Source organism: Neodiprion pinetum, chromosome 4 (genome assembly GCF_021155775.2).
Source record: "Neodiprion pinetum isolate iyNeoPine1 chromosome 4, iyNeoPine1.2, whole genome shotgun sequence".
Taxonomy (NCBI): domain Eukaryota; kingdom Metazoa; phylum Arthropoda; class Insecta; order Hymenoptera; family Diprionidae; genus Neodiprion; species Neodiprion pinetum.
The window spans coordinates 989,948-1,008,916 of record NC_060235.2 but is presented as its reverse complement, the minus strand read 5'-3'; the positions used below and the strand labels follow the sequence as shown (position 1 = coordinate 1,008,916).

The window sequence follows — 18,969 nt, the reverse complement described above, 5'->3', positions numbered from 1 at the left end:
GTTTGGCATTCGACGGAAATGCGAAACGAAATACAAGGAATTAGTCGACCAGCGAAGTAAAAATTGGATGAGCTCAGTGACGAGGGCATGCAGACTTCGGTAAAATACGTTTGATCGAGCCGCTGCTGCTCTGGTTTGTCGAAATCGAAAACATCGTGCCGTATTTGCAGTGGTTAAATATTGGCACTTGGCAACCCTTCGCAGCGGCAAGTGGAAACTGTGACCGACCTGTACCTACCGTCCGTCCCATCGAACGAGTCTGCATCACTCTTCTCCGTTATTCCGTTTGACTCGCGGTTGATAGGTATAGAGGGCTCATTGCCACTCGATTGCGGATACTCGGAATTTGAGTGACGATTTTTACCCTCGAAAGGGAATTCGAATTTCGACGAATTATAGGAATGACAGTAACTCGTGCGCTGTTCCGATTTCCCGACCACAATTATCTGTGTCTGGTTATACTCCGGTCAAAATAGATGTGAATTCAATTCTGGCATAGCCAGCGTTTCGAAAAAACAGCAAAATTTTACGTTTATTTGTGTTTTCCTCGAAAACCGCTATCGATAGGCGAAAAATTACTCGACCATCGTGTAGAACGGAAAATTCTGTCCTCGTATGAAATAATAATAATATCATCACCAAAATTCCCTAAATGCCGTCGATACTTGGAGTTTTGTTTTTCTTAATTTGTTAATCCGACTCTGTTTCCAACATATGACAGAATTCGATGTAGAATTTTCCGCTCTACACGATGGTAAAGTCATTTTTCGTCCAACGATAGCAGTTTTTGAGGAAGACGCAAAAAAAAAAACGTGAAATGTTGCTGTATTCTCGAAACGACGGCTATGCAGCTGAAAGATGACTCCGGATTGGAGTTCCTGAGGCTCGAAAATTTCTGTACACAAAAAATGCTGCAATATCCCGAATTATTTTTAATTCAGGCCCACGTTGACTGGACTAACATCTCGCTGCTAGTTTTCCGATTAAACTTTTCCTTCACAGCTTTCGATTCTTCAATCCAAGCTTGAATATCACGAAATATTTCCCCCTCGCGAGATGCGTGCGAAGAAATAACGATACGTTTATAAGCGAGAGGGTAGTTTTTGGTGCAGTTCAAATTCGGAACGGTAGGTACGAGGTTGTTCAGGGTGCGTTAAAGCCCCTGACTCTCGACGTGCATTAACTCGATCCTCACTCGGCCACACATTAGAGTTAAACCCCCCGGCATTGTTACGCCGTGTTTCACATTGTTGTATCCGTATCCCCGTCCCCCTTTATCCATCTATACACAGACACGTATGCGAGCCCTCGACGTTGGCGAAATATGGCTACTCGCGCGTTACGAATGGGAAAGGATTACATTGTTCTACGGGCTGCTTAGGCGCCGCAATCCAGCCCAACCACATCCTTTCCTCCTCCTATTATTCACCATTATTATCGTAATTGACAACATCGTCGTGAAAGTTGTTATTACTTCCGACCCTCCAACGCATTTCGAGTCATTTTAAAACACGTTCTCAAATTCTTTCGGTAAACAAGTTTACGTAAAAAGATCGTCCGACATTCTTCCCTTCCGTTCCGTAAACCGATCATCCGCTCGATTTTATCTCACAACGAAGATTGATAGCCGCGAAGCATTGAAAATTGCAGAAAACACGTCGAGCATGTTGTTCGTCACTCGCTAACAAAAAAAAAAAAAAATCGTTTTCCTTCACGTTCGCGTGAAGCTTCCGACGCTTTCAGAGCATTCGATAGACAACAAGAAAGATTGCGATCCGAGAGTTGTCAGCCGATGCCAAAATTAGTCGAATTGGTGTGGCGGAGGGCGCGTGTAAACACATATTTTGTTACCCCGCAGGGAAGGGGGGAGAGACTCTTCGAGTGCTTTAACGCCATGTATAAAACATGTCGAGCCAGGCTCTCTCCTGACGGCAAACTAACTGCCCGGATCGTAGCGGCCCGTCGAGTCGTGACGGCTGCAGCGCAGATAATCTCAATGTACTTACAAATCGTCCCTTCCTTCCGGTAAACTTAACCGCCGGTAAACAAGGCGCGCGCGTAACCTGCTCCTCGATCCCCGCCATAAACCCCGCGTATCGTTACCTAGCCCCTGTAACTTCTGGTCCTCATCCCCATTCTCGACCCTTGACCCGGTTCGTCGGTCCGTCCGTCTGTTCCTTTACTCCTTGTAACTCAGACTCCCCTTCCCCACCACCCCAAGCACCCACCCTCACGTTACAAAGACAAATCGTCGACGTTATTACGACACCGCGTCACGATCAAAGACATCGACGTCGAAACATTTCGTGCAAATATCCAAGCCGACGTCGTTGGGTGTGAATTATTTTCGAATTGCCAGAGGTTCTTGAACCTGACGATCAACGATCGCTCAGTCATCGTCTTTCCAGTCACCTTTTTTTTTAATGATTATGACGAATTCACAGTGGATTCGATCAGAATAAAGTAAAAAAGCATTATTTGATAGATTTTCAAGCTGGATATATACGCTAGGGTGGTTCTTTTTTTTAACGTTTTTTCACCCCTTAAGTGCCCTTCGAAAAGTTAGATTTTAGCTTCTAACGAATCCTCGTGATACCGAAATTCGGTCCCAAAATACAAAAGGGTGACTCGTCCGGTTTGAATTTTTCAAGCACTCTAACCAAAATATCTCGACAGCTATATAAGTTGGAAAGTTGCTTTTAATCTCATTTCGTAGGTAATGAAATTTTCTTCGAAAACGGTTCTGACTACCGTCCACCAAAATGTTCGTCTTGTACTCGATGGGAAAGTTTAAAGTTGACTGCATTGAATAAATGAACGAAGATGCTTGTCGTAAATTTTTATCTCACCCGTGTTCCAGCCTAACACAAATAACGTCACGTAGTAGTCACAACATCATTTGAAGAAAATTTGATTATCTACAAAATGAAAGTAAACACAGCTTCCCAACTCGTATAGTTTTCGTGATATATCTGTTGGTCTTTGAAAAATTGAAAAATGAACTCACCTTTTAGAATTTCGCTACCGAGTTCCGGTTTCACGAGGCTTTGTTTGGGGCTAAAAAATAACAAAAAAAAAAAGTTTCGACAAAAAACCAGCCTAATAAAGGCGTTTTTTTTAACGACAGATTTTTCGCCCCGAGTCGAGTTTCAATTTCTGCGCTCGTTGCAGATCGCGCGGATGTTCGTTCTGCGGAATCGAAAATATCGTGAAATTGGAATCCCGACGAGTAATTTAACGAACGCCTTGTTTCCCTTTTCAGACGGCGTACCCGTTGCTGTTGCGTCGGGGCGAATTGGGCTGGGTGTGTGAGAGCTGAATGCTGTTTTCCACATCTGTGCCCGTTCCGCTCCGCCGCTGCAGATTCGCGATTCTTCCTTTCCTTTCAGCCCTTCGGACGCGAATTCCCGCAGTACAACAGGCGATCCCCCGCTAATTCGAAACGCCGTACAGGAGCCGGTTTGTTCGTCCACTGAGATTATCATTATTATCTAAGTATTGTTCGCTTCGAAGGGATGTGAAAAAAATGGCGAAAAGAGAGAAAACGTGCTGGCGGAGCGACGCCTTTGCAAGAGGTGAAATTCGGCTCTGTCAACGCTTTCAAGCGATCCCCGATTTGTTTCAGGCCTCGCGCTTATTTCTCGGACCATCAAACCCCCATCAAACGCACGTGCAGCGTGCGCAGCTGTTGCAGTTTCGCGTCAAGGGTGCCCGCCTACGTCTTATGTGTATATATATATAACGTGCAGAATCATTCTCTTCCCCGTCGAGTTCTCGGTCCTATGGTTTTTCTCTTCCCGTCCCTTCCCTCGGGCAACAGTTCTTCATTACTTTCTCGGACAGTGATACCAAGCCTCGGCGATGATAAAATCCGTAAGAGTTTCCGTTTCAAACACATCTCCAGCTTCTCGCTCGCCAGTTTCACCCCCTATTTCCTTTTCTCCTCCTTCCGCATCACTCGCGCCCATTCAAAATCGTGGTACGACAAAGGGCGAACCACTCGACAGATTTCGCTCTTTTCACCTCTTCGCCTTTTTCCCCAGCGTCCAGGTTACCCGTAACCGAAGGTAGAAACGACCCTTTAACTCGGCGGCGTGTCGTTCATCGGTCTTCTCGACAGCTTCATCTTCCTCCGAATAAAACTAGCCACGTATGCACACCACGTCGGTCTGTCCCTCGGTGATTGACGCTCGACTGTCGAGGTCGAGGATACGTTATATTTCACCAAGGAAAAGAAGCCGGCACCAACATCGAATTGGAATGGAAATTGAGTCCGCGGCTCTCTCGGGCGAATCGAATAATTGCGATGAAAATCATCTCGGGAAATTCGATTTTTGTTTCGATTGAAGAATTTTACAGGTAATAAGGAAGGAAGATCATGGCCAATTCCGAACACACGACGCGTTCGCTTTCTAAAGCAGAGAAAAAACGAAATTGCTCGTTTTCATTTTAAGTTGATCCCGTCGCGTTTCACGAGCCTTAACTTTCTCCGAATAACGGAAGCAATTATGATACTCGGTTCGTTCGGATTTTCTCTCCTTCGGTAACGGTTTGCGGGTTGATTTGCTAATTTCCTGGCTTTGGATTCCCGTCGTGCCGACATCCGTTTCCGAAATGGAGTTGCGGGGTTGGAGTGGTTCAAAGAAGAAACGAAAATAGAACGTCGAAGAATGAGCAAGTTAAAGTGAAATATACAATAATACTTCGCGACGTTCACTACTCCATTTGGTTTAGATCCCAAATTTTCCTTCGTAATATCCCGACCTAAACGGGTTTGAATTTTTTTTTATCCAGATCAAGATCTCTCGACTCGTTATTGACAATGGAGAATTTTATCGAGTCAAGAAACTGATTTTACGAGATTTCAAAAATATGCCAAATCCCGCGGCATCCCCCTTAAGCCAGGAAAATACGGAGAGACGGAGGGTTGCGGACAATTTTGGGTCACTAGCCGTTGAACCGCCCTTAAATCTCGCCCCGAACTGCAAACCGAAAGGTAGATAAAATCCAAAATGGTTGACGGGGTCGATCTGTGAAACAAAACAACCGGAAGCCGAACGCGTCTACGTGTTTCCGGAGCGAAACGCAGAATTTAAATTTCAAATTCAGCGGAGACGTTTCGTGCAACATTCTTGTTATTGTAAAATAAAAAAAAAAAAAAGGAAAAAAGTAAACCTCAGAATGAAAAATGAGAGGAAAAGTGGAACGAGATATTTGAACCGTATCCCTTGCTCACGTAATATATCACGAAAAGCCAGAATCGAAACGGCGAACCTTTCTCATAGTTTAGTTCCTTCTCACTAACTTTTTTCTTTCTCTCTCGTGTTTTCGCGCGAAAGCTTAGTTTCTTCGTTCTTCCTTTCGGATCGACGTTTCGTTTACCGATATAAATTCTGATATTTTCCAAGTGATTCGTGATGCTTTAATATCCTTTCACTTGCGTGGAGAGATATAAGAGAGAGTGTAAGTATAAGTGTGTGTGTGTGTGTGTGCGCAAAGAGGAACGCTGCGTGATCCTTACTTTCATTTTCAAATATAAACTCGAAGAGTCGATATACTCGTCTGTTTATCCAATATAAAAAGATAATCACAAACAGAATCCCTTGCAACATAATAAACACACGACGATACGCTTGCGATGTAATTGAACTCTGTGAACTTTTAAAATATATGTATATCTAAGGGCTGACTCTAGTGACGCGATTAAAAATTTCATGTACGGCATCCAGAGAAGAGAAAGGAAAGAGAATAATGAGGAAAGGTAGAAAAATTTGGAGGCTGCATGACGGATATGAGAATTCATATACATTGTTTAAATGAAATATCAATGCTTGGAGAAATAATTCGCGAACAAATTGAGCTTTAAAGTTTGATCGACTTCCGCGGTGGCAACTAGTTCAAAATTTAGTACGACAATCCGATTCTTGTGATCCTGACTTTTCGTCCTTCGCTCCTTCCCGAATTGTTTGCTTGTAATTTCGGGGAAGACTTTGTACCTCGCGGAATTCGGTGTCAAGCCCGCAATTAACGCCACCCTCGTAAATTAAGGGTGTCCAACCCCCAGGGTGAGTTCTGCATCGCCCGAAGATAGCGACTCGCGAATTTACTCCTCGGTATAAATAATGTATCTAGGCGTAATACAGCGGTTGGAAAATTCACTCTCCACGGCAAACAGAGAGAGAGGGAGAGGGAGAGAGATAAAAGCGCTCGATGGAAAATTCACCGAAGGCATATGTCGCGCGTTTTACGCGCCCTTTCGGATATCGCCGCACGCATGAAATTGGCCCGCACCCCTTGATTTTCGTCTGCTCGCCGTTGCGGAAGTTCGAGCATCTCGGATCGGCCTTATTCGCCGGTGAAATCCACTCGGAAACCCGACGCAACATATCCGTCCGAGCATGTGACCGGATTTCACTACCCCTGTCGCTAATCCGGGCGATTCCCGCGACCTTGTCACACCCGCTTTGCCGCTCTGTCACTCGCGAGATATAATATAGACTCCGATCTGCGGGCTATTTAACCTCCTCGTTTCAAACTTTCGTGCCTGAATTATTTCCGTTGGGTCAGATGTTTTTACAACGCCTAATATATGACGTATCTCGTATTGATGTAAATAAAGGTCGCTCGATGTTTCGCAAACTTTAAATATCAAGACCGGAAGTAACGGGGGTGTAGAACGTAGATATTTCGGAGGGTGAAATACGAGCTTTGTTAATGCTCGTTAGTTATTCCCTGTTCGCGGTAGGTAACACAGGCCTGCGTAATATAACTTTTAATTTCCTCTTAAAATAATAATGCCTGTTTTTTTTTTAGGTACTCAAGTATGTTGAATTGAAATATAGCGCTAGTTTTTTTTACAGCACATCGAGACTTATTTTTATGCAAGATTTTATGCAAATCCAAAAGGCTTGCTATATCTTTTTCTACTTTCTTCAAAACTCCCGTTCAATCTTTTTCTCTTGTACTTACGTAACTCTAACTCTGGCAGTACTAAGAAAGCCGAAAAAACATTACTCGGAGAATCTACGCGATAGAGTTGTTTAAATATTTTTTTCACAGATTCGTATCTAACACCTACCGATGTTACAACTCAGTTTCGTCAGGGGAAAAGCATCGCAGGCCTGTGTTTGTAACTAATACCCTTATTATTCTTGTCTCTTTTGCTATTTCGCAGTTATCAAAGCAATGACGAATATAATTCCAACCCTTGGTGTAGTCGCAGCTGGATCGAACCATCCGGTATTTACCCCTCCGAAATTTCAATTTCAATTTACCTTCATTATGTGATTTCGTTTCTCGTATTTATTATTTGCAATATTCGATTACCATTGCCGACCTATGCTGCAGACAGGCACGCTCTTCTGCTCTCTAAAACTGTAAATACACACGGGAATCCGGGGTTAATACGCGGCTCGAGAGAAACGTGGACCACTTTCTATCTCTCTCCTTTCGTAGCCATGGCAACACGCTCCAAAGCTCAAACGGCAAACAGACACGTGGATGAACGAAGAGGGAGAGAGGATTTCGTCCGGCTCAGTTCGGTTCTGTTTGCTTCAAAAGAAAAATTACGGATTAATTACACGCGGATCTCGCATATAACAGGAAATCCCACTCCTCGGCACCGCATATCCATCCCATTCCTCGAATACCCGATCGGCGGATGAAAAATCTTGCGCCCGTAAAAACAAACTCACGTAATTGTCTCCGTGTCCCTCCTTTCCCTCACTCTCTCTCTCTGGTCAATCAAATATAAATCCAACTTCACAGAGAATTGAGGGATCCTCGGACAAAATATACTTTGTTGAAAATTACACCTATCGTTTTTTTTTCCCTTTGTTCGCGATTTTTCCAGCACGGTATTCGTCCATTTGCGAATGATAGTTCCGGATGGAAATTTCGCTGAAAGGCAGGACGCGTTGTGTTCGCAGGTGGCGAGAGCCAGACGGCGTTTGCAAGGGAACCGAGGCTTGCAGGACGGGTACAGAAACGCAAGCAGGATTGAACGCCCGCCGGGATGATGGTTATCTACGAGCGAATGTAACGCGATCGCGATTTTCGCTCGCCTTTCGCTCGACGTGCGTCTCGCGTAGAAAATCGCACGGAATCGCCTACACGTATCCATTTCGCTTTATGTCCTTCGTGTCCGTATCTATTACCTTCCACTGTGTGCATTATATACTTGGATTTACCTCGAGCAGCTGCCACGGATACTTCCTTAAATTATCCTTAATCCCCCGTATATGTGTGTATGGATATTGTATCTGGAAAGTTATTCAGAGAAAAGAAAGCAGCATTGAAAATGAAACTGATCGGGATTTATATTCGACACGTGTGATTGATCTTGTTGGTCTCCAATTTATATATATATATATATATATTTCTATCGATTTATCCCGTGAAAAACCGCCAAGAAATTTACTTGTTCCTTCTTCATTCTGGACAGATATTGCGATATCATCCACGCTTTAATTCACTTGGAATAAAATTGTTTAAAGAAACAATTGGTTGTCCGCGATATTTTCGTAAACCTGCGGTCGAAATTAAATTTTTACATCAATCCCCAGAAATGATGTTAAAAAACACGCGACGGTTCGAAAGAATATTTTCAATCGCGTCGTTTTTCACCACTTTCGGTAATAAAATCGTCGAGGAGTATAATAAAACAAAGGGCCGTGGGATATGCTTCCAGTCGGCAATTACGATAATTGAACGAACATATAATGTAACGTGAATACAGCGCGATGCACCGAGTTTCGGTTTGTCCTGCATCCTGCAATGGTCGTATCTGATCGCGGGGGGTGTTTCTGGCTGGTAGCGTGTCTCTGGGCTAATCCTTGGTTATCTCAACGAGGCAGGCGTCCCGGTTAGCGGCGTGGCACTCTATACAACGGGATCTATTGTCTTGGCTTGGAGATTAATTTGCGGAGTCCCTTAGCTGACGGGGGGAGAGGGCGGCCTGAATAAAGACTGAGAGAGCAATAGAGAGAAATATAGAGAGAGAGAGAGGGAGTCTCGAAAGGAGAACCGGAAGAACAGTTTATTCCGTTTCCGTTTTCCGCCGCTCCTTCGCAGATGTACCGCTTTTGTTTCCCTTAATTAGCCTCATTAATTTCTCTACACATTCTTCCTTCACTCTGCCGTACAATACGGAGTCTACGTTACAGGGCGTAATCATCGCCTACCGCATGCGTCGATCTGCAATGATCGTTCATCCGGCGTTTTATTCCAGCTCGGAATCAATTTCCGAAAGAAGCAAGAACGGACGTAGAAAAAAAATAATAAAAATAAAAATAAAAAGAAAAACAAAAAAATTTCCAAGGGAAAAGAACGGTACGGTAAGAAAAAAGTAAAAAATGATCGAGTCTCGGTCGCTGATTCGGTGTTGCGAAAAAATTGACCCAAATATTTCCGTGTGTATTGCCGCGAAGAGGAGGGAATTTCGCCAAGTACTCACCGCCATTCAATCATCGCCTCTCGTCTGTCGCCCGGTTTCTTTTTCTCCTTTTATTACCTCTGTCACTGCCTTTTCACTCCACTTCACCCCCTTACCTCTCGCCTTCTTCGCCATCACGCGTCTCACCCCCTATTCTGCGTACTCCCTTCGCTCTGTTCTATCCGTTGTTCTTTTCATTTTTTGAAAGAGAAATAAGAAACCGCCAATATCTTTCTCTTTGCCGGTCTATGTTTCTATTAACTATTTTCAAAAATTGATACAGCAGGAGCTGAACGGAGTGACTTCATCGCGGGGAAGGGCTCGAGTCTGGGTAAGACGTCGGTAAGTGTGTCGGTAATAGGAATCTGTATCCAGAACCGGCCTTGAATTACTAATTAAGCTTGTTCCACACGTACGCCGAATGAGCAACGCCGATACGATACGGTGCTGTACGGCATGGCCAAGAAGAAGAAGAAGAAGAAGAAGAAGATGGCGAAAAGAAGACGAGGAGAAGAGGTTAAACTAAAACCGGCGCCGGGGGAGGAAAAGAAGAAAAGGCCGGAGAAGGGCACAATGCGCTCATCGTCAGACTCGGCACGGTCATCCCGACGAAGTAATTCCGCAGGTCAGCGAAGAGGGCTTCCTTCTCCAGCCTCTGGGAATCCCCGAAAATAGAAGCTACTGTACCTCTGGCGTAGATAAATTAGCGGCAACATCTTGAGCCCGAGTTTATTGTGTACATGTGTATTGTACACCCGCACACAAGGGTAGCGCCAAATGTGTCGAGACCTTTTATACCAGTTTCTACCCTGCTGCTTTTTCTCTTTCGGTTTTAGTTTCCCTCGTCGCGAGGGGCGACAAATTCTCTATACGACAAACGATCGGCCGATTTCTCAGGTTTTAGTCAATTCGTCGTTGCTTCTGTTGCTTTTATTTTCAATTAGGAAGATAATTTATACACGCTTCTGGTCTAGGGTAGCGTATCCTTCGAAGCGGCGCAGAGCACCGTTGTTTTCGAATTTATTTCACGTACGGAGTTATTCCGCGGATGACCAACCGCAAACAAACGCGTCAAAGGATATAACTGATAACGAGTGCCTACGAGGAGCGATCGGAACGCGAGCCAACGGATGCTCGAGTCGAGGGGAAAATAAATAAACGAACGAATGCATGCGTGCGCGCGGAACGAGTAAGTAAACAAGTGGGAATAAACAATTCGATAATTGATTCTGGACGATAAAATTCGGAAAAATAATTTCTACCAGCTCGGTCGCAGTGCTCAAAATTATTAATTTGGTTCATTTTGTATAATTGCTCCGTCAAAAGGAAAAGTTGACGATTTATTTGTTGAGTTGCCTGTAATATTGACCAGTTAAGGATGTTTCAGGATTACATGTATTCTCATCGATTCAACTAACCGCATTTTCCCGTAAAACATTCAAACAAGCTTCGCTCGCCTTTCAAGATAAAATGAATTTCTGAATAAATAGATTCCTAAAAAGAAGAAAACATAACAAAAAAAAAAAAAACAAACGCGAGCATCGCATAAATCGAAGGAAAAAGTGAAGAGAGGACACGCTGCAGAGTTGAATAGCGTCGACTGCTGCACTGCGGGAATCGAATCAAAGCCGGCGCATTGTGAGTTATATTTCTGTGTAGTAGCCGCTTGGAGTTTTTATGCTAAATCCGGGAAATCTGTTTGTGCGATATCCCGCAGGCTGCGGCCGTCATCCCCCTCAACTTTATCCCTGCAACCACGCGTGGAGCTCAAAGAGCTTCGACTGAAAACCCGCCGGATAGGTGTATGCATATATATACGATATATGTGCTATATCGTGTATGTAACCCGCCTATAGATTTCGAAGCTCCCGCTGCACACGGCGAAGGAAACGATAATCCTGCATCGTGCGTAGTTTTTCCGTCAGTCGTTGCATACTATTATTTTTCTTTGAGGATCCGTTAACGCAACGCTTCGTCGTTATCATTGTTTGGACGCGCGAAGAGTGGATTCGTTGAATTTATCACACATCATCTATCTGTCTATCATCAGATTGTTCACCTTGAGTACAATTTGCGAAACAATTATAAATCGATCGAAATACACGTTTTCACTTGAAAAGATTAATTATTATAGACGGATTTTTTCATAAAATTAACGACTTGTAAAAACTCGAGAGCTGATACTGAATTATTTTTATTGATATAATATTCTTGGTGATATTTTTTCAATCTATAATGACTGGAAAATAACGAAGAGACGAATTTGTCACACACACGATTTTATGACTAATTTAGGTATACTCGTTTCGCCGGAATTCCGCGAGAATCGCGGTCTGACCAGACACTGACACGTACTACTTGGATCCAGCGTTTATCCCGCCTTCTGACATACCTCGCAATCATACTGCAATATAAAGCAATTCCGATCGATTGATAATTTGTTTTCAAGACACCTGTACGACAATTTTTCTGAAAATCGATACCAACGCGTGTTGGAATTATCGAAGAATAGAAGAATGTCCGCTCAAATAGTTGTTCGCAGACTATTTTTAGCGAAACTATAATTTACTAAAGTCACGATTACCGATCGATTGCGTTATTATAGACATTGCGATGTCTCCTTGTTTGCTACAAAGATTTATTTTAACTTGGTCGTTATAAATAATTGGATGAGGTTATTTTCCACGTATCGCTGCACGCGTACGGTGAAATTCTCAAGAGAGAAACTGGCGGTCTAGGTTGCTCTACTCCGTACATAATAGGCATAGTAATTAACACCGATGAAAAGAGCCGTAGAAACGTACGTAATTCCACGCAGATATTATACCAGGACGTATAATCCGAATGCGAAACAGACCGAGGATAGTTTAACGAGTTTGTTTGTTGGTTCGTTTGTTATTCTCTACTAGGCGAGGGAGGCTGGGCGGACCAACTTTCAGCGATGCGTTTATTTGACTTCGCTGCATCACATTGTTCGCGAATTTCCGCGAAATCGGAATCTGCATGAGCTGTTTATAAAACTGTACTTTTTTAGATGTTTTTTTCCGTTTTTTTTTTTTTTTTTTGTTTTCTGTTGTCAATAAGATCGAAGATTCTGAATAAATTTTATAGAAAACAACGCGACTCCACTTAGAAAGGAAAAGTGATGCGAAAATAATTTTCAGTTCAAGGTTTCAATCATTCGTGTTCGTTACATCGAACATGCAGCCGGAGACGGTAGAGAATTACAGCGACTGATTATTGAATCGAGGGGTAAATTACGGAGGGTGGAATTTCGCGATGCAGTTCATCGGAGTCCCAAATGCATGCGGATGCAAACCGCGGAATTTCGGACGTACACGCCGAATATCTACGGGAATAATCGTTCTCACTCCACCGATTGTAACGAACATTTCAGATCGAACGCGAGCGTCAAAGTGGTTGGCTTCGGATAAATGACGAGCGCTAATTGGCTACAATTCTAATTCTAATTCGGATTTATCGCCGCAACACGGGCAGCCAAATATGTGAAAATTTAATTGTGTAATTTTCATATTTCGATTTTCGTTGTTGATTTGCTGTGATGATATTTCTTTAAGCTGTTGGGTTACTAATTCGACCATTTTCAAAAGAATCTTTTCGACAACTTGTACTACAAATTTGGTTTGAATCGTTTTATTTACGGAATTTTATTTGAGATACGAGAAGCAGTCAAGATTTAGGAGGCTTAAAAGAAGCTTAACCCTTGGAGTCATAGTAGCAAGTATTGTTACCAACTATTTTACATTTGTTGTTTGTACATTTAAAGAACCTTTCAACATATTTTTTTGCGCTTTTGTGCTATTTCTAACAGTACAATTGTAGGTTTTCAATACTCAAGAGTAATTTTTGCGATATAATGTAAATTATTATTGTTTGAAACAAACTAATTGACCAAAATTGTGAAAATTGAAGAAATAATTCACTTCCGAGAAAGTTACCCCTTTACACGTATACTTGTTTTACATAAATTATAAGTTTTTGGGGTCGCTGATTACGAATCTGAAATCGAATTTGAAAAATACAAGATGGCAGATTAAACATGGCCGACGAAAATTTCGAATTCGATCGAATCCGGAGAAAAAACTCTGTCCAGGCGTTTTGGGGTCACTGATTGCGATTTTGAAATCAGATTCTGAAAATTCTGTACATCGTTTTCTGTGAACAGAGTCTTTTGACCGTATTCGATCAAATTTGAAATTTTCGTCCGCCATATCGGATGCGTTATCTTGAATTTTCAAAATCTGATTTCAGATTCGTAATCAGTGAGACCAAAAACCATAGAATACTGTCTTGTTATAAAAATTGACCCAGCGGAGTGATACGCGTGTCAAAGGGTTAATCAATCCATCTCGATCAATCTCGATTCGCGATGGATCCCAATCCCCGGACATATAGGCGGACCGACGTCATCAAGGACAATGGCGTCCCGGTGACAGGATCAAAGGTAATTCACCGAATTCAATACCAGATTCACCCTTGTTATCCCGAAGGACGAAGTCTCGGTCCCTGATGGCGAAGCGGCAATTATACCGCGGCCCCATCCGACCTCGTTCTTAGGAATCGAACCCGCCCAGGAATCAATGCGGCGATTATGCGGGGAATTCGACCGTCAGGTGTTTTGACCCTTCGCTTGGCCCTAAAGACGCCGTTCGACTAAATCTCAACCATCCGACTGACCGGAAAAAATGAACGCGAGGGGCACGAAATTTTTTTGGTCGATTGAGAAAACATTTTGGTGAGGTATAAACGAACATCGCTAATTTTTTTTTTGCGGACAGTCGAACATTCAGTGGGGTATCTATCGAAACGTTACGTTCATAAACAAGAAGAAAGTGCAATTGGAAAAGAGCTAAGAACAAAAATCTCTCATAATGAACCGTTGAAAAATTAATTTTCAAACGAACCAAACTATCGTGGAATGAAATCGAACGGATCTGCCAGTTTTTTTCTTCTTTCTCCTAATCTTGAAACGATTTGAAATGTCAGATCGATACTTAAACCTTTGTTTATATTGTTGGTATGTTCTTTCTGTGCATATAAGTAGATTTGTCGAATACAATCTTGCACGACGAATTAAACAAAAAAAAACAAAAATAAATAAATAAAAAATTTATCGATCTTGAACGACGCAACTTCTTTCTTCGAGGCTGTAAATTGAGCAGAGACGAGTGGCCGAAATCGAGGATTTCACGAAGTTAAATGGGGGGCGAAACGGGCGGGCTGAGAACGATATTGAAATTGGCAATATCGGGTCGCCGCGATCCGCCCCGGACGCAGCATTCTCGGAGGATATTTCTGGGGCGTGAAACGCCGCCTCGCCGCCGCGTTACCGGAAACGGGTCTGCAGTAAGGAGGGAGAAACGCGGGAGGGGGAGGAGGAGGATTCAAACTTAATTAGCCATCCACGGCGGTGGATTCACCTTCAGGAATCGTCCCGCGATTGGAAAATTTACTGTTAAGGGATTTTTAAGCGAGTTGAGAAGGAAGAAGGAAAAAAAAGAAAAAAAAAAAAACAACGGAGACGCGCCGAGTTTCGAGCCGCGAAACTTTGCTCCCGCGCTTTAAAGCTCCGCTCCACTCCGTATACCTCCGACTCTCGACTGATTAATGAATTCGAGCCTTCTCTGCCCCATTTTAGCAGCGGCCAACAATCTTTTAAGTGCGACGAAACAATCGCCACTCAACCGCACCGCCTCGACTAATTAATATACTAATTAGCCCTCTCGACGTGATTAACGGCCTCGTTTCCAATTTTGACCTAAATCTAACCAATTTTTGTTTCAATTTTCCCCCCCGGATAATCAAACTATACCAAAAGTCAGATTATTATAATAATCTGAAATCGATCAATGAATCAGAACTCTATATTTTCTTCGTCAAATATTCGCTATCGGAAAATACCGGTGTGAAAAAGAATAAATCATCTTATAAAACTTACAGGCGGATGTGAGAGAGAGGGAAAAAAAAATAAAAAAACGAAACTTGAGTGTGAAGCGAAGGAAGATATAATAAACAATGAGAAAAAAAAAACAATAAAACCACGTGCGTGTAATTCTCGCCTCGAACTTTCCACTTTCCGCTTTCCGCGAATTATTGTAGCCTGCAAGGCGTGTGTGAATAATTTCGTTACATCTACCATGAATAGTGATTTCATGCAATTATATTCGTAACACGTTTATACAAGGCGGAGTGCAGCAGAGGCGTTAGGTACCTACTTCCTGCACGTTTTCACGCCGACTTACCCCGGCGATATAATTCTCATTCACTGTCCCTGTTTACATTAATAATATTGCGTCATCATCACCATAATAATCGTACAATTTATAGTCCAAAGGTTTACCCTGTGCATTAACATTGGCTGTTATCTCCCTCTCTCTCTCTCTGCCCTCTCTCTCCGTCGTCGTTCTCGCGTTACGAGTATACGCCCAATTATTCACGCCTCGATCGTCTCCGCCATACAGTTCGGCAAATATTGTTGTATACGCGCTGATTTTACGCTGCAGGATCAGGTGAAATTTGCGGCCTCTTATTTGTTTCATCAGTTATTACGGAAGTTGAACAAATTTCGAATGTTGATGTGTTGCTGACGAAAATTTTTGAAAAATCTGTGCAACTTTGCGAACTTTATATGAAAGAAGACGTCCTGCAAATATCGAGTTGCGATATCAGTAATCGTGATTCCCGTAGAATAAGCAGCAAAAAAAAGTTAACAAAACCAAATATTCGGTACGGTCATGAAATAAATAGGTGTACAATTTCTTTTTAAAAATTGATTACCCAACTCGGAAGAAGATGAAAAAAAAAAGAAACAATAATAATAATAATAATCATATCGCAAGCATTGAGAGAATAAAAAAAAAGTTGAAACTCGCGAGCGAAATAACTTGAGAAGAATAATTATGAAATGAGAGAAAAGTGAATACTGAAAAGAGAGAGAAAAAGGTAAGCTCAAAGAATTTTTGGATCTTTGTTCCTGATTCTACGGTTGTATAAAGTATCATGCCTATGATATAAGAAAGTTACAAAATAAGCTGCTCTTTGTCGTGATTGTTATAAAACTCGGAGACGGGAGCGTAAAGTCAAAATGAAGAAGCGACCCTCTCGCACTTAATTTCGACCCCTTGTACATCTATAGCTATACATGAATACAGAACTAAAGGGTTGACACGCGGAACTCGCGAAGCACTTAACTAGTTCCCGCCTTTATTAAAGGCAAGGCGGGCCCCCACCCCTCTCTTTTTTCTCTCTCTTTTGCTCACTCGCCGCAAACTTTTCGTAACTCACATTCCCCCCTCCCCCCCACCCCCCAACCTCTGCCTCCGTAAAATCTCAAGGAAATCTGAGGACGACACGTCGAATGCAACGCAACCGTGCAAGGCAATCTCCGTTCCCCTATTTGGGAAAAACTTCGTCAGGTAAAAGTGAACGAAAGGAAAAACGCGTAGGACGTAGGTTTTCAACCGTACAATTTTTTCCCTCGTTCAGCAACAATATTGCTTTTAGGTTAGATTGAAATTCGTCAAATTCAAACTCTGATCTTAAACGGTGATCGCGATATTTGCTTGAAAAAAAAAAACCCGCAAAATGACACAATCACATTCGAGAATTTCATTTCATTTCTCCTGCAGCTTTTGCGCAGAGATTCTTCGAGGGATTTTGTGGCCGTCCAAAATCGACCTCACGACTATAACAAGGGTGTGCCAAGGTACCTCGCCACTTCCTTCAGCTGGGGGGGCTTAACACCTCCGGAATTTCCTGTTCTCCCAAAGTGGCGCGATAAAATACAAGAAGAAGAAGGCAGAAAAAAAAAGAAGAAATTATTATCGAACGGTCGCCAGATTTCGGAGGATTTGGCACTCAAAACGAGGAGAACATCCGACCTCAGAGTATAAAAATTCACGATAGCGTATAGAGCTTGCGATTTTCATCAGTGAGAACGAGAGAAAAAAAAATAAAAAAATTTTATTCGATCAAAAAAGCTGCTCTCGAGTTTTATATAACGTGCCCGAACTTTTGAAGATACAATCTGCGAATTTTTAATTACATTAGGTCACGCTGGTTCTTTGACTTTCGTTCTTTTTCTTCACTTCAATTCGTCTCTTATAATTTCCGTGCGATATGCGAAAGCCGTGGGAGTTGAAACGCGGCAGGTAACAGGGATAATAATTCGTCCGGCGACCGCGGACCGTCAATAACTCGGTGATCTTTATTGGCGAAGTAAGCCACGGACGCAAATAGGACTTGGAAACGCTTCGCTGGGAGTATAACAAAGCTTTAGGGGCGCGGAAAAGGGCCTCGTTTTCTCTCGCGTTTTCGCTGGGGGAGGAGGGAGGTGGTGGTGTAGCCTTCCATCCTTCCTTCCTCCTCTCTCTTTCTCTTTCTCTCTCTCTCGCACTTTATTCAAGATTTAAAGGCTTAGGGGCCAAGATATTGTTACGGTTACTGTTACTGTTACTGTTACGAGTTTCGAGTCGGCGAGGAGGCGGCAATAATTCCCCACCACCCCTACGCCCGGTGAAAATAATATTAATTACTGTGTCGTTAGGCGTCAACGGAACTTGGATTTCCTGCCTTCGCTACTGAGCTGAGGGAGGGAGGGGGGGGGGGGGGGGGGGGGGGGAGAGGAAACGGGAGAACGAAATATTCTGCAACGGACATGTTGATTTCATATTATAGATAGCCCTAATTTTTATAACAGTATTGATTTCTACCTAATGACCCTCAGTTTTCGAATCTGCTTGGCAAACACAGTTATAATTCTGCCTGTAAGATTGTCAAATACGTACGATACATAATGTTATATTTAAAAAAATAAAAGATATATACGTATGCTATATTCAACATTCTCTTTCGTCAATTTCAAAGAATAATATCTAGCCGCAACTGCAGGATCGAGATTCTCGAACGAGCTGCGCAAAGACGAGTAAAGAAGTAGATCCTGGGTCAGGTAGTTCGTAAAAAGAGAGAATCGGGGAAGAATAAAAAAAAAATAAGGCACCCCATTAGCCCACGCCTTCGTCTTTTATCCGGCGGACTGAGATATCGAATTTTCAAAACTAAATTCGAGTAGCAGCGATGAATGATGTCGCTCCTTTCAGAGTAACAGAAACGGGGGATTTCAATCCGGCGAACGAAGAAGTACCGCGCGCGGCAGGAAGTTGCAGAAGCGAGCGGGAGAAAAGTTGAATACTGGTGAAGGCTAAGTCGCGAACCGAACGTATCGAAGACGGGTGAAAAAGGGCGAATGGAAGGCTGAGAGTTTCCCTCCTAGATTCTAGGCGTTCGTGCGGCTTCTAAGCTTCGGCAAGGGAACAGCCCTGCCGGGATCAAAGACCCCCCCCCCCCCCCCCCCCGCCTCACCCCTCACCCACCCCCAGCAAGCTCTAATCATCGCAAGCACGACGATATCGCGATGCAGCCGAGAAACGTCGACGATAATCCTGTTACTCGCATTAACGTAGAACGGCGTCATTCGGTCTGTATGCAACATCTTTTTAGAGACAAGAGATGCCCTA

General features: G+C 43.0%; 1 protein-coding gene across 3 annotated transcripts in view; it reads right to left on the bottom strand.

Annotated features, from left to right (window-relative positions):
* Positions 1 to 18,969, bottom strand: part of IRSp53 (Insulin receptor substrate 53 kDa) — a 108,244-nt gene that overhangs the window by 27,006 nt on the left and 62,269 nt on the right. The window lies entirely within an intron of this gene.